General features: G+C 46.0%; 1 pseudogene; it reads right to left on the minus strand.

The window, feature by feature from the left end:
• Positions 1-4,001: 4,001 nt before the first annotated feature.
• Positions 4,002-16,569, minus strand: LOC135536566 (anoctamin-3-like; annotated as a pseudogene).
• Between the last annotated feature and the right edge of the window lie 1,722 nt (positions 16,570-18,291).

Here is an 18,291-nt window from a genome sequence, read left to right on the forward strand (position 1 = left end):
ACATCACAGATACCCACCCAGATACCATCACATTACAGATACCCACCCAGATACCATCACATTACAGATACCCACCCAGATACCCTCCCAGATACCATCACATTACAGATACCCACCCAGATACCATCACATGACAGATACCCACCCAGATACCATTACATTACAGATACCCACCCAGATACCATCACATCACAGATACCCACCCAGATACCATCACATATCACAGATACCCACCAAGATACCATCACATCACAGATACCCACCCAGATACCCACCAAGATACCATCACATCACAGATACCCACCCAGATACCATCACATTACAGATACCCAACCAGATACCCATCACATTACAGATACCCACCCAGATACCATCACATCACACATACCCACCCAGATACCATCACATTACAGATACCCACCCAGATACCCATCACATTACAGCTACCCACCCAGATACCATCACATCACAGATACCCACCCAGATAACATCACAGATACCCACCCAGATACCATCACATCACAGATACCCACCCAGATACCCACCCAGATACCATCACATTACAGATACCCACCCAGATACCATCACATCACACATACCCACCCAGATACCATCACATTACAGATACCCACCCATATACCATCACATTACAGATACCCACCCAGATACCATCACATACCAGATACCCACCCAGATACCATCACATTACAGATACCCACCCAGATACCATCACATCACAGATACCCACCCAGATACCCACCCAGATACCATCACATTACAGATACCCACCCAGATACCATAACATTACAGATACCCACCCAGATAACACATTACAGATACCCACCCAGATACCATCACATTACAGATACCCACCCAGATACCATCACATAACATAAACCCACCCAGATACCATCACATACCAGATACCCACCTAGATACCATCACATCACAGATACCCGCCAGATACCATCACATTACAGATACCCACCCAGATACCATAACATTACAGATACCCACCCAGATACCATCACATTACAGATACCCACCCAGATACCATCACATAACATAAACCCACCCAGATACCATCACATACCAGATACCCACCTAGATACCATCACATCACAGATACCCGCCCAGATACCATCACATTACAGATACCCACCCAGATACCATAACATTACAGATACCCACCCAGATACCATCACATTACAGATACCCACCCAGATACCATCACATAACATAAACCCACCCAGATACCATCACATAACATAAAACCCACCCAGATACCATCACATACCAGATACCCACCCAGATACCATCACATTACAGATACCCACCCAGATACCATCACATAACATAAACCCACCCAGATACCATCACATACCAGATACCCACCTAGATACCATCACATCACAGATACCCACCCAGATACCATCACATCACAGATACCCACCCAGATACCATCACATCACAGATACCCACCCAGATACCATCACATCACAGATACCCACCCAGATACCATCACATTACAGATACCCACCCAGATACCATCACATTACAGATACCCACCCAGATACCATCACAGATACCCACCCAGATACCATCACACATACCCACCCAGATACCATCACATCACAGATACCCACCCAGATACCATCACATCACAGACATGGTGATCAGAAAGTTACAATTTGGCAATATTCAACATTATCTTGTAGATCAATATGCAACATTATCTTGTAGATCAATATGCAACATTATCCAGTGGATCAATACACAACAATATCCTGTACGACTGTGGATGAGGTGGCTTGGCATAACAGTTTGGTCAGACATCCATCACATGGAGAAACATGATGATCATGAAGTTGATACAGACTCTGGTGTCAGAGGGTTATAGGGCCAGAACCCACCACATTCAGAGTCATGATGATCATGAAGTTGATACAGACTCTGGTGTCAGAGGGTTATAGGGCCAGCACCCACCACATTCAGAGTCATGATGATCATGAAGTTGATACAGACTCTGGTGTCAGAGGGTTATAGGGTCAGAACCCACCACATTCAGAGTCATGATGATAATGAAGTTGATACAGACTCTGGTGTCAGAGGGTTATAGGGCCAGCACTCCACCACATTTAGAGTCATGATGATCATGAAGTTGATACAGACTCTGGTGTCAGAGGGTTATAGGGCCAGCACCCACCACAATGAGACATGATGATCATGAAGTTGATATAGACTCTGGTGTCAGAGGGTTATAGGGCCAGAATCCACCACAATGAGACACGATGATCATGAAGTTGGTAAAGACTCTGGTGTCAGAGGGTTATAGGGCCAGAATCCACCACGATGAGACATGTTGATCATGAACTTGATACGGACTCTATTTCCAGAGGGTTACAGGATCAGAATCCACCACAATGAGACATGATGATCATGAAGTTGATATAGACTCTGGTTCCAGAGGGTTATAGGGCCAGAACCCACCACATTCAGAGTCATGATGATCATGAAGTTGATATAGACTCTGGTGCCAGAGGGTTGTAGGGCCAGAACCCACCACATTCAGAGTCATGATGATCATGAAGTTGATACAGACTCTGGTTCCAGAGGGTTATAGGGCCAGAACCCACCACATTCAGAGTCATGATGATCATGAAGTTGATACAGACTCTGGTTCCAGAGGGTTATAGAGGCCAGAACCCACCACATTCAGAGTCATGATGATCATGAAGTTGATACAGACTCTGGTGTCAGAGGGTTATAGGGCCAGCACTCCACCACAATGAGACATGATGATCATGAAGTTGATATAGACTCTGGTGTCAGAGGGTTATAGGGCCAGAATCCACCACAATGAGACATGATGATCATGAAGTTGATATAGACTCTGGTGTCAGAGGGTTATAGGGCCAGAATCCACCACAATGAGACACGGTGATCATGAAGTTGGTAAAGACTCTGGTGTCAGAGGGGTATAGGGCCAGAATCCACCACGATGAGACATGTTGATCATGAACTTGATACGGACTCTATTTCCAGAGGGTTACAGGATCAGAATCCACCACAATGAGACATGATGATCATGAAGTTGATATAGACTCTGGTGCCAGAGGGTTGTAGGGTCAGAACCCACCACAATGAGACATGATGATCATGAAGTTGATATAGACTCTGGTTCCAGAGGGTTATAGGGCCAGAACCCACCACATTCAGAGTCATGATGATCATGAAGTTGATATAGACTCTGGTGCCAGAGGGTTGTAGGGCCAGAACCCACCACATTCAGAGTCATGATGATCATGAAGTTGATACAGACTCTGGTTCCAGAGGGTTATAGGGCCAGAACCCACCACATTCAGAGTCATGATGATCATGAAGTTGATACAGACTCTGGTTCCAGAGGGTTATAGGGCCAGAACCCACCACATTCAGAGTCATGATGATCATGAGGTTGATACAGACTCTGGTGTCAGAGGGTTATAGGGCCAGAATCCACCACAATGAGACATGATGATCATGAAGTTGATATAGACTCTGGTGTCAGAGGGTTATAGGGCCAGAATCCACCACAATGAGACACGGTGATCATGAAGTTGGTAAAGACTCTGGTGTCAGAGGGTTATAGGGCCAGAATCCACCACGATGAGACATGTTGATCATGAACTTGATACGGACTCTATTTCCAGAGGGTTACAGGATCAGAATCCACCACAATGAGACATGATGATCATGAACTTGATACGGACTCTGGTCCCAGAGGGTTATAGGGTCAGAATCCACCACAATGAGACATGATGATCATGAAGTTGATATAGACTCTGGTTCCAGAGGGTTATAGGGCCAGAACCCAACACATTCAGAGTCATGATGATCATGAAGTTGATATAGACTCTGGTGCCAGAGGGTTGTAGGGTCAGAACCCACCACAATGAGACATGATGATCATGAAGTTGATACAGACTCTGGTCCCAGAGGGTTATAGGGCCAGAACCCACCACATTCAGAGACATGATGATCATGAAGTTGATACAGACTCCCGTTCCAGAGGTGGCAAACTGCCAGTTCTTCTTGACAAACTCCCAGTCGATCGATGCAAACTTCTCCATGGCAATCAGTCGGAACACCACCACCGCAAACACCGCTGTCAGGACCAAAGAAATCTGGAGAGGAGACAAACATATAACCACACACACAGATACACACACAAATAGAAAGAGGAAGGGGCGAGAGATAGAAATATACAGCAGAACTAGACTACTTATGAAGCTGTTAGTTTTGGGGGGTAGTACATCCTGTCTGGGTCTGGGAACGTGTTAGTTTTGGGGGTAGTACATCCTGTCTGGGTCTGGGAACGTGTTAGTTTTGGGGGTAGTACATCCTGTCTGGGTCTGGGAACGTGTTCGTTTTGGGGGTAGTACATCCTGTCTGGGTCTGGGAACGTGTTAGTTTTGGGGGTAGTACATCCTGTCTGGGTCTGGGAACGTGTTAGTTTTGGGGGTAGTACATCCTGTCTGGGTCTGGGAACGTGTTAGTTTTGGGGGTAGTACATCCTGTCTGGGTCTGGGAACGTGTTAGTTTTGGGGGGTAGTACATCCTGTCTGGGTCTGGGAACGTGTTAGTTTTGGGGGGTAGTACATCCTGTCTGGGAACGTGTTAGTTTTGGGGGGTAGTACATCCTGTCTGGGAACGTGTTAGTTTTGGGGGGTAGTACATCCTGTCTGGGAACATGTTAGTTTTGGGGGTAGTACATCCTGTCTGGGTCTGGGAACGTGTTAGTTTTGGGGGTAGTACATCCTGTCTGGGTCTGGGAACGTGTTAGTTTTGGGGGTAGTACATCCTGTCTGGGTCTGGGAACGTGTTCGTTTTGGGGGTAGTACATCCTGTCTGGGTCTGGGAACGTGTTAGTTTTGGGGGTAGTACATCCTGTCTGGGTCTGGGAACGTGTTAGTTTTGGGGGTAGTACATCCTGTCTGGGTCTGGGAACGTGTTCGTTTTGGGGGTAGTACATCCTGTCTGGGTCTGGGAACGTGTTAGTTTTGGGGGTAGTACATCCTGTCTGGGTCTGGGAACGTGTTCGTTTTGGGGGTAGTACATCCTGTCTGGGTCTGGGAACGTGTTAGTTTTGGGGGTAGTACATCCTGTCTGGGTCTGGGAACGTGTTAGTTTTGGGGGTAGTACATCCTGTCTGGGAACGTGTTAGTTTTGGGGGTAGTACATCCTGTCTGGGTCTGGGAACGTGTTAGTTTTGGGGGTAGTACATCCTGTCTGGGTCTGGGAACGTGTTAGTTTTGGGGGTAGTACATCCTGTCTGGGTCTGGGAACGTGTTAGTTTTGGGGGTAGTACATCCTGTCTGGGTCTGGGAACGTGTTAGTTTTGGGGGTAGTACATCCTGTCTGGGTCTGGGAACGTGTTAGTTTTGGGGGTAGTACATCCTGTCTGGGTCTGGGAACGTGTTAGTTTTGGGGTAGTACATCCTGTCTGGGTCTGGGAACGTGTTAGTTTTGGGGGTAGTACATCCTGTCTGGGAACGTGTTAGTTTTGGGGGTAGTACATCCTGTCTGGGTCTGGGAACGTGTTAGTTTTGGGGGTAGTACATCCTGTCTGGGAACGTGTTAGTTTTGGGGGTAGTACATCCTGTCTGGGTCTGGGAACGTGTTAGTTTTGGGGGTAGTACATCCTGTCTGGGTCTGGGAACGTGTTAGGTTTTGGGGGTAATACATCCTGTCTGGGTCTGGGAACGTGTTAGTTTTGGGGTAGTACATCCTGTCTGGGTCTGGGAACGTGTTAGTTTTGGGGGTAGTACATCCTGTCTGGGTCTGGGAACGTGTTAGTTTTGGGGGTAGTACATCCTGTCTGGGAACGTGTTAGTTTTGGGGGTAGTACATCCTGTCTGGGAACGTGTTAGTTTTGGGGGTAGTACATCCTGTCTGGGAACATGTTAGTTTTGGGGGTAATACATCCTGTCTGGGTCTGGGAACGTGTTAGTTTTGGGGGTAGTACATCCTGTCTGGGTCTGGGAACGTGTTAGTTTTGGGGGTAATACATCCTGTCTGGGAACATGTTAGTTTTGGGGGTAATACATCCTGTCTGGGTCTGGGAACGTGTTAGTTTTGGGGGTAATACATCCTGTCTGGGTCTGGGAACGTGTTAGTTTTGGGGGTAATACATCCTGTCTGGGAACATGTTAGTTTTGGGGGGTAGTACATCCTGTCTGGGTCTGGGAACGTGTTAGTTTTGGGGTAGTACATCCTGTCTGGGTCTGGGAACGTGTTCGTTTTGGGGGTAGTACATCCTGTCTGGGTCTGGGAACGTGTTAGTTTTGGGGGTAGTACATCCTGTCTGGGTCTGGGAACGTGTTAGTTTTGGGGGTAGTACATCCTGTCTGGGTCTGGGAACGTGTTAGTTTTGGGGGTAGTACATCCTGTCTGGGTCTGGGAACGTGTTCGTTTTGGGGGTAGTACATCCTGTCTGGGTCTGGGAACGTGTTAGTTTTGGGGGTAGTACATCCTGTCTGGGTCTGGGAACGTGTTAGTTTTGGGGGTAGTACATCCTGTCTGGGTCTGGGAACGTGTTAGTTTTGGGGGTAGTACATCCTGTCTGGGTCTGGGAACGTGTTAGTTTTGGGGGTAGTACATCCTGTCTGGGTCTGGGAACGTGTTAGTTTTGGGGGTAGTACATCCTGTCTGGGTCTGGGAACGTGTTAGTTTTGGGGGTAGTACATCCTGTCTGGGAACGTGTTAGTTTTGGGGGTAGTACATCCTGTCTGGGTCTGGGAACGTGTTAGTTTTGGGGGTAGTACATCCTGTCTGGGTCTGGGAACGTGTTAGTTTTGGGGGTAGTACATCCTGTCTGGGAACGTGTTAGTTTTGGGTGTAGTACATCCTGTCTGGGTCTGGGAACGTGTTAGTTTTGGGGGTAGTACATCCTGTCTGGGAACGTGTTAGTTTTGGGTGTCGTACATCCTGTCTGGGTCTGGGAACGTGTTAGTTTTGGGGGTAGTACATCCTGTCTGGGTCTGGGAACGTGTTAGTTTTGGGGGTAGTACATCCTGTCTGGGTCTGGGAACGTGTTAGTTTTGGGGGTAGTACATCCTGTCTGGGTCTGGGAACGTGTTAGTTTTGGGGGTAGTACATCCTGTCTGGGTCTGGGAACGTGTTAGTTTTGGGGGTAGTACATCCTGTCTGGGTCTGGGAACGTGTTAGTTTTGGGGTAGTACATCCTGTCTGGGTCTGGGAACGTGTTAGTTTTGGGGGTAGTACATCCTGTCTGGGAACGTGTTAGTTTTGGGGGTAGTACATCCTGTCTGGGTCTGGGAACGTGTTAGTTTTGGGGGTAGTACATCCTGTCTGGGAACGTGTTAGTTTTGGGGGTAGTACATCCTGTCTGGGTCTGGGAACGTGTTAGTTTTGGGGGTAGTACATCCTGTCTGGGTCTGGGAACGTGTTAGTTTTGGGGGTAATACATCCTGTCTGGGTCTGGGAACGTGTTAGTTTTGGGGGTAGTACATCCTGTCTGGGTCTGGGAACGTGTTAGTTTTGGGGGTAGTACATCCTGTCTGGGTCTGGGAACGTGTTAGTTTTGGGGTAGTACATCCTGTCTGGGAACGTGTTAGTTTTGGGGGTGGTACATCCTGTCTGGGAACGTGTTAGTTTTGGGGGTAGTACATCCTGTCTGAGACGTGTTAGTTTTGGGGGTAATACATCCTGTCTGGGTCTGGGAACGTGTTAGTTTTGGGGTAATACATCCTGTCTGGGTCTGGGAACGTGTTAGTTTTGGGGGAGTAGTATCCTGTCTGGGTCTGGGAACGTGTTAGTTTTGGGGGTAGTACATCCTGTCTGGGTCTGGGAACGTGTTAGTTTTGGGGGTAGTACATCCTGTCTGGGTCTGGAACGTGTTAGTTTTGGGGGTAGTACATCTGTCTGGGTCTGGGAACGTGTTAGTTTTGGGGGTAATACATCCTGTCTGGGTCTGGGAACGTGTTAGTTTTGGGGGTAGTACATCCTGTCTGGGTCTGGGAGCGTGTTAGTTTTGGGGGTAGTACATCCTGTCTGGGAACGTGTTAGTTTTGGGGGTAGTACATCCTGTCTGGGAACGTGTTAGTTTTGGGGTAGTACATCCTGTCTGGGTCTGGGAACGTGTTAGTTTTGGGGGTAATACATCCTGTCTGTCTGGGAAGGTGTGTTTACAAATGTCTAGACTCTGTGGAGCAACATTGTTAAACAATGACTCACTGTTACATTTCACAGACTCTTGACACGTCCTATTGCAGTTGAGCAACAATACACACATCACAACAGAGGGGCGGAGTCACTGTTTCAAGGAGTGGCTGTTGTATTGATGGGTTTCCCTCCACAGGGAGTGGTGACTGACTGCTAAGCTCATCACATCGGTAGTTAGAAAACTGTGTTCCAGGGTTGTTGTTTTTTTTGGGGGGGGGATCAGTTCTTTTTCAATTCCATCAATTAATAATTTAGTAATTTAGTTTAATAATTAATAAACCGAAATTCCAATTCCAATTCGATTTTCAATTAAAACACTTCAGTGTACTTCTAGAATGTACTGAATTGAAATGGAATTGACCCCAAACCCTTACAGTATGTACACACTGAGGACAGATCTACAGCAAAAGCCTTTTTATTTGTGTGATGGAAGGTCTTACCTGTGAAATAGATCCCAGACACAAGCAGAAAGACACAGATCCACAGTACAGCCTGAGAACTCTGATAACAAGGTCTTACCATGAAGAAGATGCCAGACACAGAGATCATGAGTCTGCTGAGTTTGTCAGTGAAGGGCTGGAAGGGCTCCGGCTTGCCAGAGATATGGTTTACTCTCTCAACCTGGAGTACTTGGCTTCGAACTGGGGCCGCAGATTCTCCTGGGACAAACACACATACACTGCAGTGTATCATTTCAATTACTCTGATATTTCTGACTGAAACCAATCAAAAGATACCTCCCATCCACACAATGCTCGACTGTATCATAAGAAACATTGAAATAGCTGAATATGATGTGAAATCATATCAAATATCCAGATATTGCTGAATGAGAAATGACTGAACACTAGTGTACATACATGTAGATGTCTCTGACATTATTTCATATGAAAAAAAAAACAGATACATCTGTCTGGACCAACCTCTTCCTCCTCCCAGTCGATGAGGTCCCAGTCATACGTCAGCTCCGCCCTTCTCCTCTTCCAGAACTCCAGGAACACCGTGGCTACAGGGACAACATTCCAACAGAACACGGAACACGGAGGAGAGATCGATCAACCTTCACGGAATGACTTTGGTGATTCATTCCAGTAGCCTGAAATAACTGAACCTGTTTTGCTAATATTCCACTCCTTGTACTCTGTGACATATCATGTTTGGCATGACGATTGGCAAGGAGTGAAATGATGTCTCTTGGGGGTGCCTGATGTCTCTTGGGGGTGCCTGATGTCTCTTGGGGGTGCCTGATGTCTCTTGGGGGTGCCTGATGTCTCTTGGGGGTGCCTGATGTCTCTTGGGGGTGGCTGATGTCTCTTGGGGGTGCCTGATGTCTCTTGGGGGGGGGTACTTAAAGTCAATATCTTTGACAATTGTGGGCGGGCCCACGTTGAAATTTGAATTCTCAAAGGGAAATATCTCTACGGCACATTCCCGAAACACAGAAACATTTGATACACATGAGAACATGGTGACTTCAAAGAGTGATTCAAATTTATTTTTAATGTGCGGCAAGATTCAACTTGACCCACTTCTGTTTAAAGAGAGAGAGTAGACGGGGAAACAAGCTTTAGATGTCTGGGCTCTTTCACCTCGTCTATACACACCTACACAACACGACACCTACACACACCTACACGACACCTACACCACACCTACACACACCTACACTAGACCTACACTAGACCTACACTAGACCTACACTAGACCTACACAGCACTTCAGTTAAAGAGGGAGAGTAGACGGGGAAAAACAAGCTTTAGTGTAGGTGTAGTGTGACACCTACACTACACCTACATGGCACCTATACGACACCCACACTACACATACACTACACCTACATGACACCTACACTACACCTACACATACACCTACACACTACACTGCTCATCATAATATTTCTACGAGTGTATTTACACTGTTTAAATCAAATGAAATACAACAAGGTAGACAGCAGAACTAGCTGTTGTATTGAGGGCTTTTTAGTGAAACGCTTATTAACAATCCCTTAAAACCAACAATGCAGCAATACACATCATATATTTATTTACACACTGGATTCTTGACATAACTTACTAACTTACTTGATGTATCAAATACTTATGTCATGCAATAAAATGTTAATTAATTACTTAAAAATCATACAATGTGATTTTCTGGATATTTGTTTTAGATTCCATCTCTCACAGTTGAAGTGTACCTATGATAAAAATTACAGACCTCTACATGCTTTGTAAGTAGGAAAACCTGCAAAATCGGAAGTGTATCAAATACTTGTTCTCCCCACTGTATGCCTGCAACAACAACAAAAAAGTTTCTCCCATGAAGGATGATGGCAAGGAGACGTAGAGTAATTAAAATTATACAGTAGATTCATTTGAAAGTGAATTGGTTTTGTAGACAGTTGTTGTGTCTTTGCTATATCGGATTACGTGATATGACATGCTATTTTATAAAATCACTTCTCTGTAATTAATATTACCTGATTAAACTAAACATGTAAATGTAATTATCTAGAAAGTCGAGGGCACCACGAAAGAATGTTCATAGAGCTGGTATCTTCCGAATAAACTCTTAAAGATCTAGTAATCTTTTACATCAATAGCAGTCAATCATTAATCGTCACCTTATTCAGTCTCATCTGAACATTGTAGAATTCTTCACGAACCCTGGCCAACAAATTGAATAGACAATACAAAACTTTTAACGTATGACAGCAGTCCTCACGTCCTCGGGAACACTATGAATTTTCATCAAAGGGGCTTTGTAGTGCTGGGAGAGAAGGGAGTGTTTCATAGTTTACAACCAATGTCTGTTCACATGGGCGGGGCCACTGAGTTGAGCGTAGTTCACTTATGAAAAACAATTTTCTCATTTAGAAGCTAAAATTACATTTAATATTTTCACAAATAGTTTCATATTAAAACATTTAAATTGCGCAACAATTCCATGTGAATCTGATAACTACAATGTGTAGACTTTCCAAGATACAGTTTATGTCGTCCTATCATCAGTATTAATGTCTCAGACGACAACAGGTCTGACATCATATTCATTAAGTACCAACGCATATTTTCAACTGGTTGGATTACCGAAATATGGTTCTGTTCCCCACCCTTTTATGTTCCCCGACTCTCTCTATGTTAACAAATGGCTTTCCAAGAGTCACATTTGTAGAGTAGAGAGGAAAGGGGAAAGGTATTTATGGGGGGTCATAAACCTCACCAACAGGGCAACGTCATGACACAGTTGTTCTGTCTACAGTATGTATCTGGCCCTCTAGTTATTGTCTTGATTTCTCAGGTGAAGAAGTTCATTATTTTTTCAGAGCTATGTGCAGCTCTAAAACTATCAGTTGAGTTCAGATATAAATATATTAAATGCTGGCTACAGTTGTGTAACCGTAAACGGTTTGTGTGTGCTTGCACACAAATTATTGAAAATAACCAAATCTCTTGGGCCATTGGAACATGCAATTGAGAGAAAGACCCTGTTTTTCCAGATGACTGTGTGATCTCACTCTTGACCACAAAATGCTACAGAGGGTGGTGCGGACAGCCCAGTACATCACTGGGGATGAGCTCCCTGCCATCCAGGACCTCTATATCAGAGGGTGGTGCGGACAGCCCAGTACATCACTGGGGACGAGCTCCCTGCCATCCAGGACCTCTATATCAGGCGGTGTCAGAGGAAGGCCCAAAAAATCATACCGAGACAAACACACATTGCACACACACGGAAACACATTACACACACAGCTGCTACTCTGTTCTTTATTTTACTCATAATAATGGCTGGAATGGAGTGAATGGAATGGTATCAAACATGAATACCAGAGCAAGACAGAGAGAGAGAGATAGAGACAGAGAGAGAGAAAGAGAAAGAGAGAAAGAGAGAAAGAGAGAGAAAGAGAGAGAAAGAGAGAAAGAGAGAAAGAGAGAGAGAGAGAAAGAGAGAGAGAGAGAAAGAGAGAGAGAGAGAAAGAGAGAGAGAGAGAAAGAGAGAGAGAAAGCGAGAGAGAAAGAGAGAAAGAGAGAGAGAGAGAAAGAGAGAGAGAGAGAAAGAGAGAGAGAGAGAAAGAGAGAGAGAGAGAGAGAGAGAGAGAGAAAGAAGAGAGAGAGAGAGAGAGAGAGAGAGAGACTGAGAAAATTGTCTTTACCCCATATAGCCATGAAGATAGCAAAGAACACAGTTCCTCCATTGTCAAAGAGATGGGTCACCTGCAGAAACAGACACAGAGGAAAATAAACAATTCCCTTGGGTTGGACTCAATACTATCATTACCTGCTGGAACTAGGCACCATGACACAAACGTCGATGACATCCCAGCAGGCAAAACTGGTTGTAATGATGTCCTTTCAACCAGTTCAGCCCACTTTCCATTTGCCTGGAAATATATCCACAGCCCATTGGGCTCCCAAGTGGCACAGCCGTCTAAGGCACTGCAGACACCCTGGTTTGAATCCAGGCCGTATAACAACCGGCCGTGGGGTGGTGCACGTCTGGGTTGACCCAGCGTCGTCTGGATTTGGCCAGGGTAGGCCGTCATTGTAAATAAGAATTTGTTCTTGCCTAGTTAAATAAAGGTTAAATAAAAAAACACACCTATTTTATGGCAGGTCAAACGTCTACTAAACCTTCCAGTCGTGAAAGCTCAGCATAGTCGGTAAGTAACCCTGCACATATCTCCCGTTTCCGAGGAAGCTTGAGGTACCAGTAGCCCTGCACATATCTCCCGTTTCCGAGGAAGCTTGAGGTACCAGTAGCCCTGCACATATCTCCCGTTTCCGAGGAAGCTTGAGGTACCAGTAGCCCTGCACATTCTGGAACGGCTCATAGGAGCAGGAGCTTATCTCTCGTTTCCGTAGAGTGAGGAAGCTTGATGTACAAGTAGGCCTGCACTAGTCTATCTCCTCAATACACCCCCTGGATAGGACACTAGTCTATCTCCTCAATACACCCCCTGGATAGGACACTAGTCTATCTCCTCAATACACCCCCTGGATAGGACACTAGTCTATCTCCTCAATACACCCCCTGGATAGGACACTAGTCTATCTCCTCAATACACCCCCTGGATAGGACACTAGTCTATCTCCTCAGTGCACCCCCTGGACAGGACATTAGTAGATCTCCTCAGTACACCGCCCCCCTCCCCCTGGACAGGACACTAGTCTATCTCCTCAGTGCACCCCCTGGACAGGACATTAGTAGATCTCCTCAGTACACCGCCCCCCTGGACAGGACACTAGTCTATCTCCTCAGTACACCCCTGGACAGGACATTAGTCTATCTCCTCAGTACACCCCCTGGACAGGACACTAGTCTATCTCCTCAGTACACCCCCTGGACAGGACACTGGTCTATCTCCTCAATACACCCCTGGACAGGACATTAGTCTATCTCCTCAGTACACCCCCTGGACAGGACACTAGTCTATCTCCTCAGTACACCCCCTGGACAGGACACTAGTCTATCTCCTCAGTACACCCCTGGACAGGACACTAGTCTATCTCCTCAGTACACCCCCTGGACAGGACACTAGTCTATCTCCTCAATACACCCCCTGGACAGGACACTAGTCTATCTCCTCAGTACACCCCCCTGGACAGGACACTAGTCTATCGCCTCAGTACACCCCCCCGGACAGGACACTAGCCTATTGTCAAGAAAATAGACGCATTGGGTCTCATTTTTTTCATTTCACCTTTATTTAACCAGTGAGGCCAGTTGAGAGCAAGTTCTCATTTACAACTGCGACCTGGCCAAGATAAAGCAAAGCAGTGCGACAAACAACAGTCTTGTTTACTAGTATTAGCTAACAGTAATATTAATTATGTTTACTAGTATTAGCTAACAGTAATATTACTTCTGTTTACTACAGTACTAGCTAACAGTAATATTAATTATGTTTACTACAGTACTAGCTAACCACAATAGTACTTCTGTTTACTACAGTACTAGCTAATCACAATAGTACTTCTGTTTACTACAGTACTAGAGCTACCAAGGTAGATAACAGAATAGAATAGCTTCATGGTTGTATTACTGACTTTAGCATAGACACAGCTGTCACTGAGCTACCAAGGTGGATAACAGAATAGAATAGCTTCATGGTTGTATTACTGACCTTAGCATAGACACAGCTGTCACTGAGTTTCCAGGGTTTGCAGTTCTGCTCACACATGGGACACATGATTGTTGTGTTGGCCTCACAGATCTCTTTACTGATGGGACAAAATAGACAGACAGATATTCATGTCTTTAAAACACTTAAAAAGGACATGAAAAAACATCAACCGAAAGGCGAAGTGGGTGGGGGGGAGATGGGGCTGCAGATGGACCTACAATTTAATGGGGGAGAATGACTGTTCTGGTCACTTTTTTATTTTTAAAAAGGACATTCTACAGAATAAATGAAAATCAAATGAAGCTGACATCTAAAATATAATGACATAGAAATGACATATTGGTCCATATTATCAGTCAGGTGTGTTACTTAGCAATAAGCATCATCACCTGATGTACCCCATCAGAAGCAGCATAGTGGCTATAAATAAACAGGCTGAGGGTTGCCCATCTGCATGTGCCCCATTGGGCTAATCGTTAGCTAGATCGCAAACTCTCTAGTGTAAACAATTGGACTAATCGTTAGCTAGAGCGCAAACTCTCTAGTGTAAACAATTGGGCTAATCGTTAGCTAGATCGCAAACTCTCTAGTGTAAACAATTGGGCTAATCGTTAGCTAGATCGCAAACTCTCTAGTGTAAACAATTGGGCTAATCGTTAGCTAGATCGCAAACTCTCTAGTGTAAACAATTGGGCTAATCGTTAGCTAGAGCGCAAACTCTCTAGTGTAAACAATTGGGCTAATCGTTAGCTAGAGCGCAAACTCTCTAGTGTAAACAATTGGGCTAATCGTTAGCTAGATCGCAAACTCTCTAGTGTAAACAATTGGGCTAATCGTTAGCTAGAGCGCAAACTCTCTAGTGTAAACAATTGGGCTAATCGTTAGCTAGAGCGCAAACTCTCTAGTGTAAACAATTGGGCTAATCGTTAGCTAGAGCGCAAACTCTCTAGTGTAAATAATTGGGCTAATCGTTAGCTAGATCGCAAACTCTCTAGTGTAAACAATTGGGCTAATTGTTAGCTAGAGCGCAAACTCTCTAGTGTAAACAATTGGGCTAATCGTTAGCTAGATCGCAAACTCTCTAGTGTAAACAATTGGGCTAATCGTTAGCTAGAGCGCAAACTCTCTAGTGTAAACAACTGGGCTAATCGTTAGCTAGAGCGCAAACTCTCTAGTGTAAACAACTGGGCTAATCGTTAGCTCGAGCGCAAACTCTCTAGTGTAAACAATTGGGCTAATCGTTAGCTCGAGCGCAAACTCTCTAGTGTAAACAATTGGGCTAATCGTTAGCTCGAGCGCAAACTCTCTAGTGTAAACAATTGGGCTAATCGTTAGCTAGAGCGCAAACTCTCTAGTGTAAACAATTGGGCTAATCGTTAGCTAGAGCGCAAACTCTCTAGTGTAAACAATTGGGCTAATCGTTAGCTCGAGCGCAAACTCTCTAGTGTAAACAATTGGGCTAATCGTTAGCTAGAGCGCAAACTCTCTAGTGTAAACAATTGCGACTATCGTTAAGCTAGAGCGCAAACTCTCTAGTGTAAAAAAATGGGCTAATCGTTAGCTAGAGCGCAAACTCTCTAGTGTAAACAATTGGGCTAATCGTTAGCTAGAGCGCAAACTCTCTAGTGTAAACAATTGGGCTAATCGTTAGCTAGAGCGCAAACGCTCTAGTGTAAACAATTGGGCTAATCGTTAGCTAGAGCGCAAATGCTATAATGTAAACAATTGGGCTAATCGTTAGCTAGAGCGCAAATGCTATAATGTAAACAATTGGGCTAATCGTTAGCTAGAGCGCAAATGCTATAATGTAAACAATTGGGCTAATCGTTAGCTAGAGCGCAAATGCTATAATGTACACAATTGGGCTAATCGTTAGCTAGAGCGCAAATGCTATAATGTAAACAATTGGGCTAATCGTTAGCTAGAGCGCAAATGCTATAATGTAAACAATTGGGCTAATCGTTAGCTAGAGCGCAAATGCTATAATGTAAACAATTGGGCTAATCGTTAGCTAGAGCGCAAATGCTATAATGTAAACAATTGGGCTAATCGTTAGCTAGAGCGCAAATGCTATAATGTAAACAATTGGGCTATCTTGTTGCTTGTTAGCAACATATTGATGACTTGAATGGCACTCAGCTAACCAAGGATCATGTCCTGTGAATATACTGTGGGACGTCACACCGGACCCCTGTCACAGGGGCGTCCCCGTGCATTTTAACGCCATTAACGCTGCTAAAAAACGAGTTCTAAAATGGTGCGTTTGACAAATAAGTATAGCCTAGTAACAACAGAAAGGTCAATGATCTTCCTCTTAACAGGGACCTTCAAAACTGCATTCAAAAGCTATGTTTTCCCACGACTGCATTAAGAATGTCGGAGGCTACAACGACTGGGCGTGCATACTTCTCTCCCTGTGCTACAACGACTGGCCGTGCATACTTCTCTCCCTGTGCTACAACGACTGGCCGTGCATACTTCTCTCCCTGTGCTACAACGACTGGCCGTGCATACTTCTCTCCCTGTGCTACAACGACTGGGCGTGCATACTTCTCTCCCTGTGCTACAACGACTGGGCGTGCATACTTCTCCCCCTGTGCTACAACGGCTGGGCGTGCATACCTCTCTCCCTGTGCTACAACGACTGGGCGTGCATACTTCTCCCCCTGTGCTACAACGACTGGCCATGCATACTTCTCTCCCTGTGCTACAACGACTGTGCGTGCATACTTCTCTCCCTGTGCTACAACGACTGGGCGTGCATACTTCTCTCCCTGTGCTACGACGACTGGCCGTGCATACTTCTCCCCTGTGCTACAACGACTGGGCGTGCATACTTCTCTCCCTGTGCTACAACGACTGGCCGTACATACTTCTCTCCCTGTGCTACAACGACTGGGCGTGCATACTTCTCTCCCTGTGCTACAACGGCTGGGCGTGCATACTTCTCTCCCTGTGCTACAACGACTGGCCGTACATACTTCTCTCCCTGTGCTACAACGACTGGGCGTGCATACTTCTCTCCCTGTGCTACAACGGCTGGGCGTGCATACTTCTCTCCCTGTGCTACAACGACTGGGCGTGCATACTTCTCCCCCTGTGCTACAACGACTGGGCGTGCATACTTCTCTCCCTGTGCTACAACGGCTGGGCGTGCATACTTCTCTCCCTGTGCTACAACGACTGTGCGTGCATACTTCTCTCCCTGTGCTACAACGACTGGGCGTGCATACTTCTCTCCCTGTGCTACAACGGCTGGGCGTGCATACTTCTCTCCCTGTGCTACAACGACTGGGCGTGCATACTTCTCTCCCTGTGCTACAACGGCTGGGCGTGCATACTTCTCTCCCTGTGCTACAACGACTGGGCGTGCATACTTCTCTCCCTGTGCTACAACGACTGGGCGTGCATACTTCTCTCCCTGTGCTACGACGACTGGGCGTGCATACTTCTCCCCCTGTGCTACGACGACTGGGCGTGCATACTTCTCCCCCTGTGCTACAACGACTGGGCGTACATACTTCTCCCCCTGTGCTACAACGACTGGGCGTGCATACTTCTCCCCCTGTGCTACAACGACTGGCGTGCATACTTCTCCCTGTGCTGCGACTGGGCGTGCATACTTCTCTCCCTGTGCTACAACGACTGGCCGTGCATACTTCTCTCCCTGTGCTACAACGGCTGGGCGTGCATACTCTCTCCCTGTGCTACAACGACTGGGCGTGCATACTTCTCTCCCTGTGCTACAACGGCTGGGCGTGCATACTTCTCTCCCTGTGCTACAACGACTGGGCGTGCATACTTCTCCCCCTGTGCTACAACGACTGGGCGTGCATACTTCTCTCCCTGTGCTACAACGACTGGGCGTGCATACTTCTCCCCCTGTGCTACAACGACTGGGCGTACATACTTCTCTCCCTGTGCTACAACGACTGGGC

The sequence above is a fragment of the Oncorhynchus masou genome, unplaced genomic scaffold (assembly GCF_036934945.1).
Source record: "Oncorhynchus masou masou isolate Uvic2021 unplaced genomic scaffold, UVic_Omas_1.1 unplaced_scaffold_6343, whole genome shotgun sequence".
In the NCBI taxonomy this organism is placed as follows: Eukaryota; Metazoa; Chordata; class Actinopteri; order Salmoniformes; family Salmonidae; genus Oncorhynchus; species Oncorhynchus masou.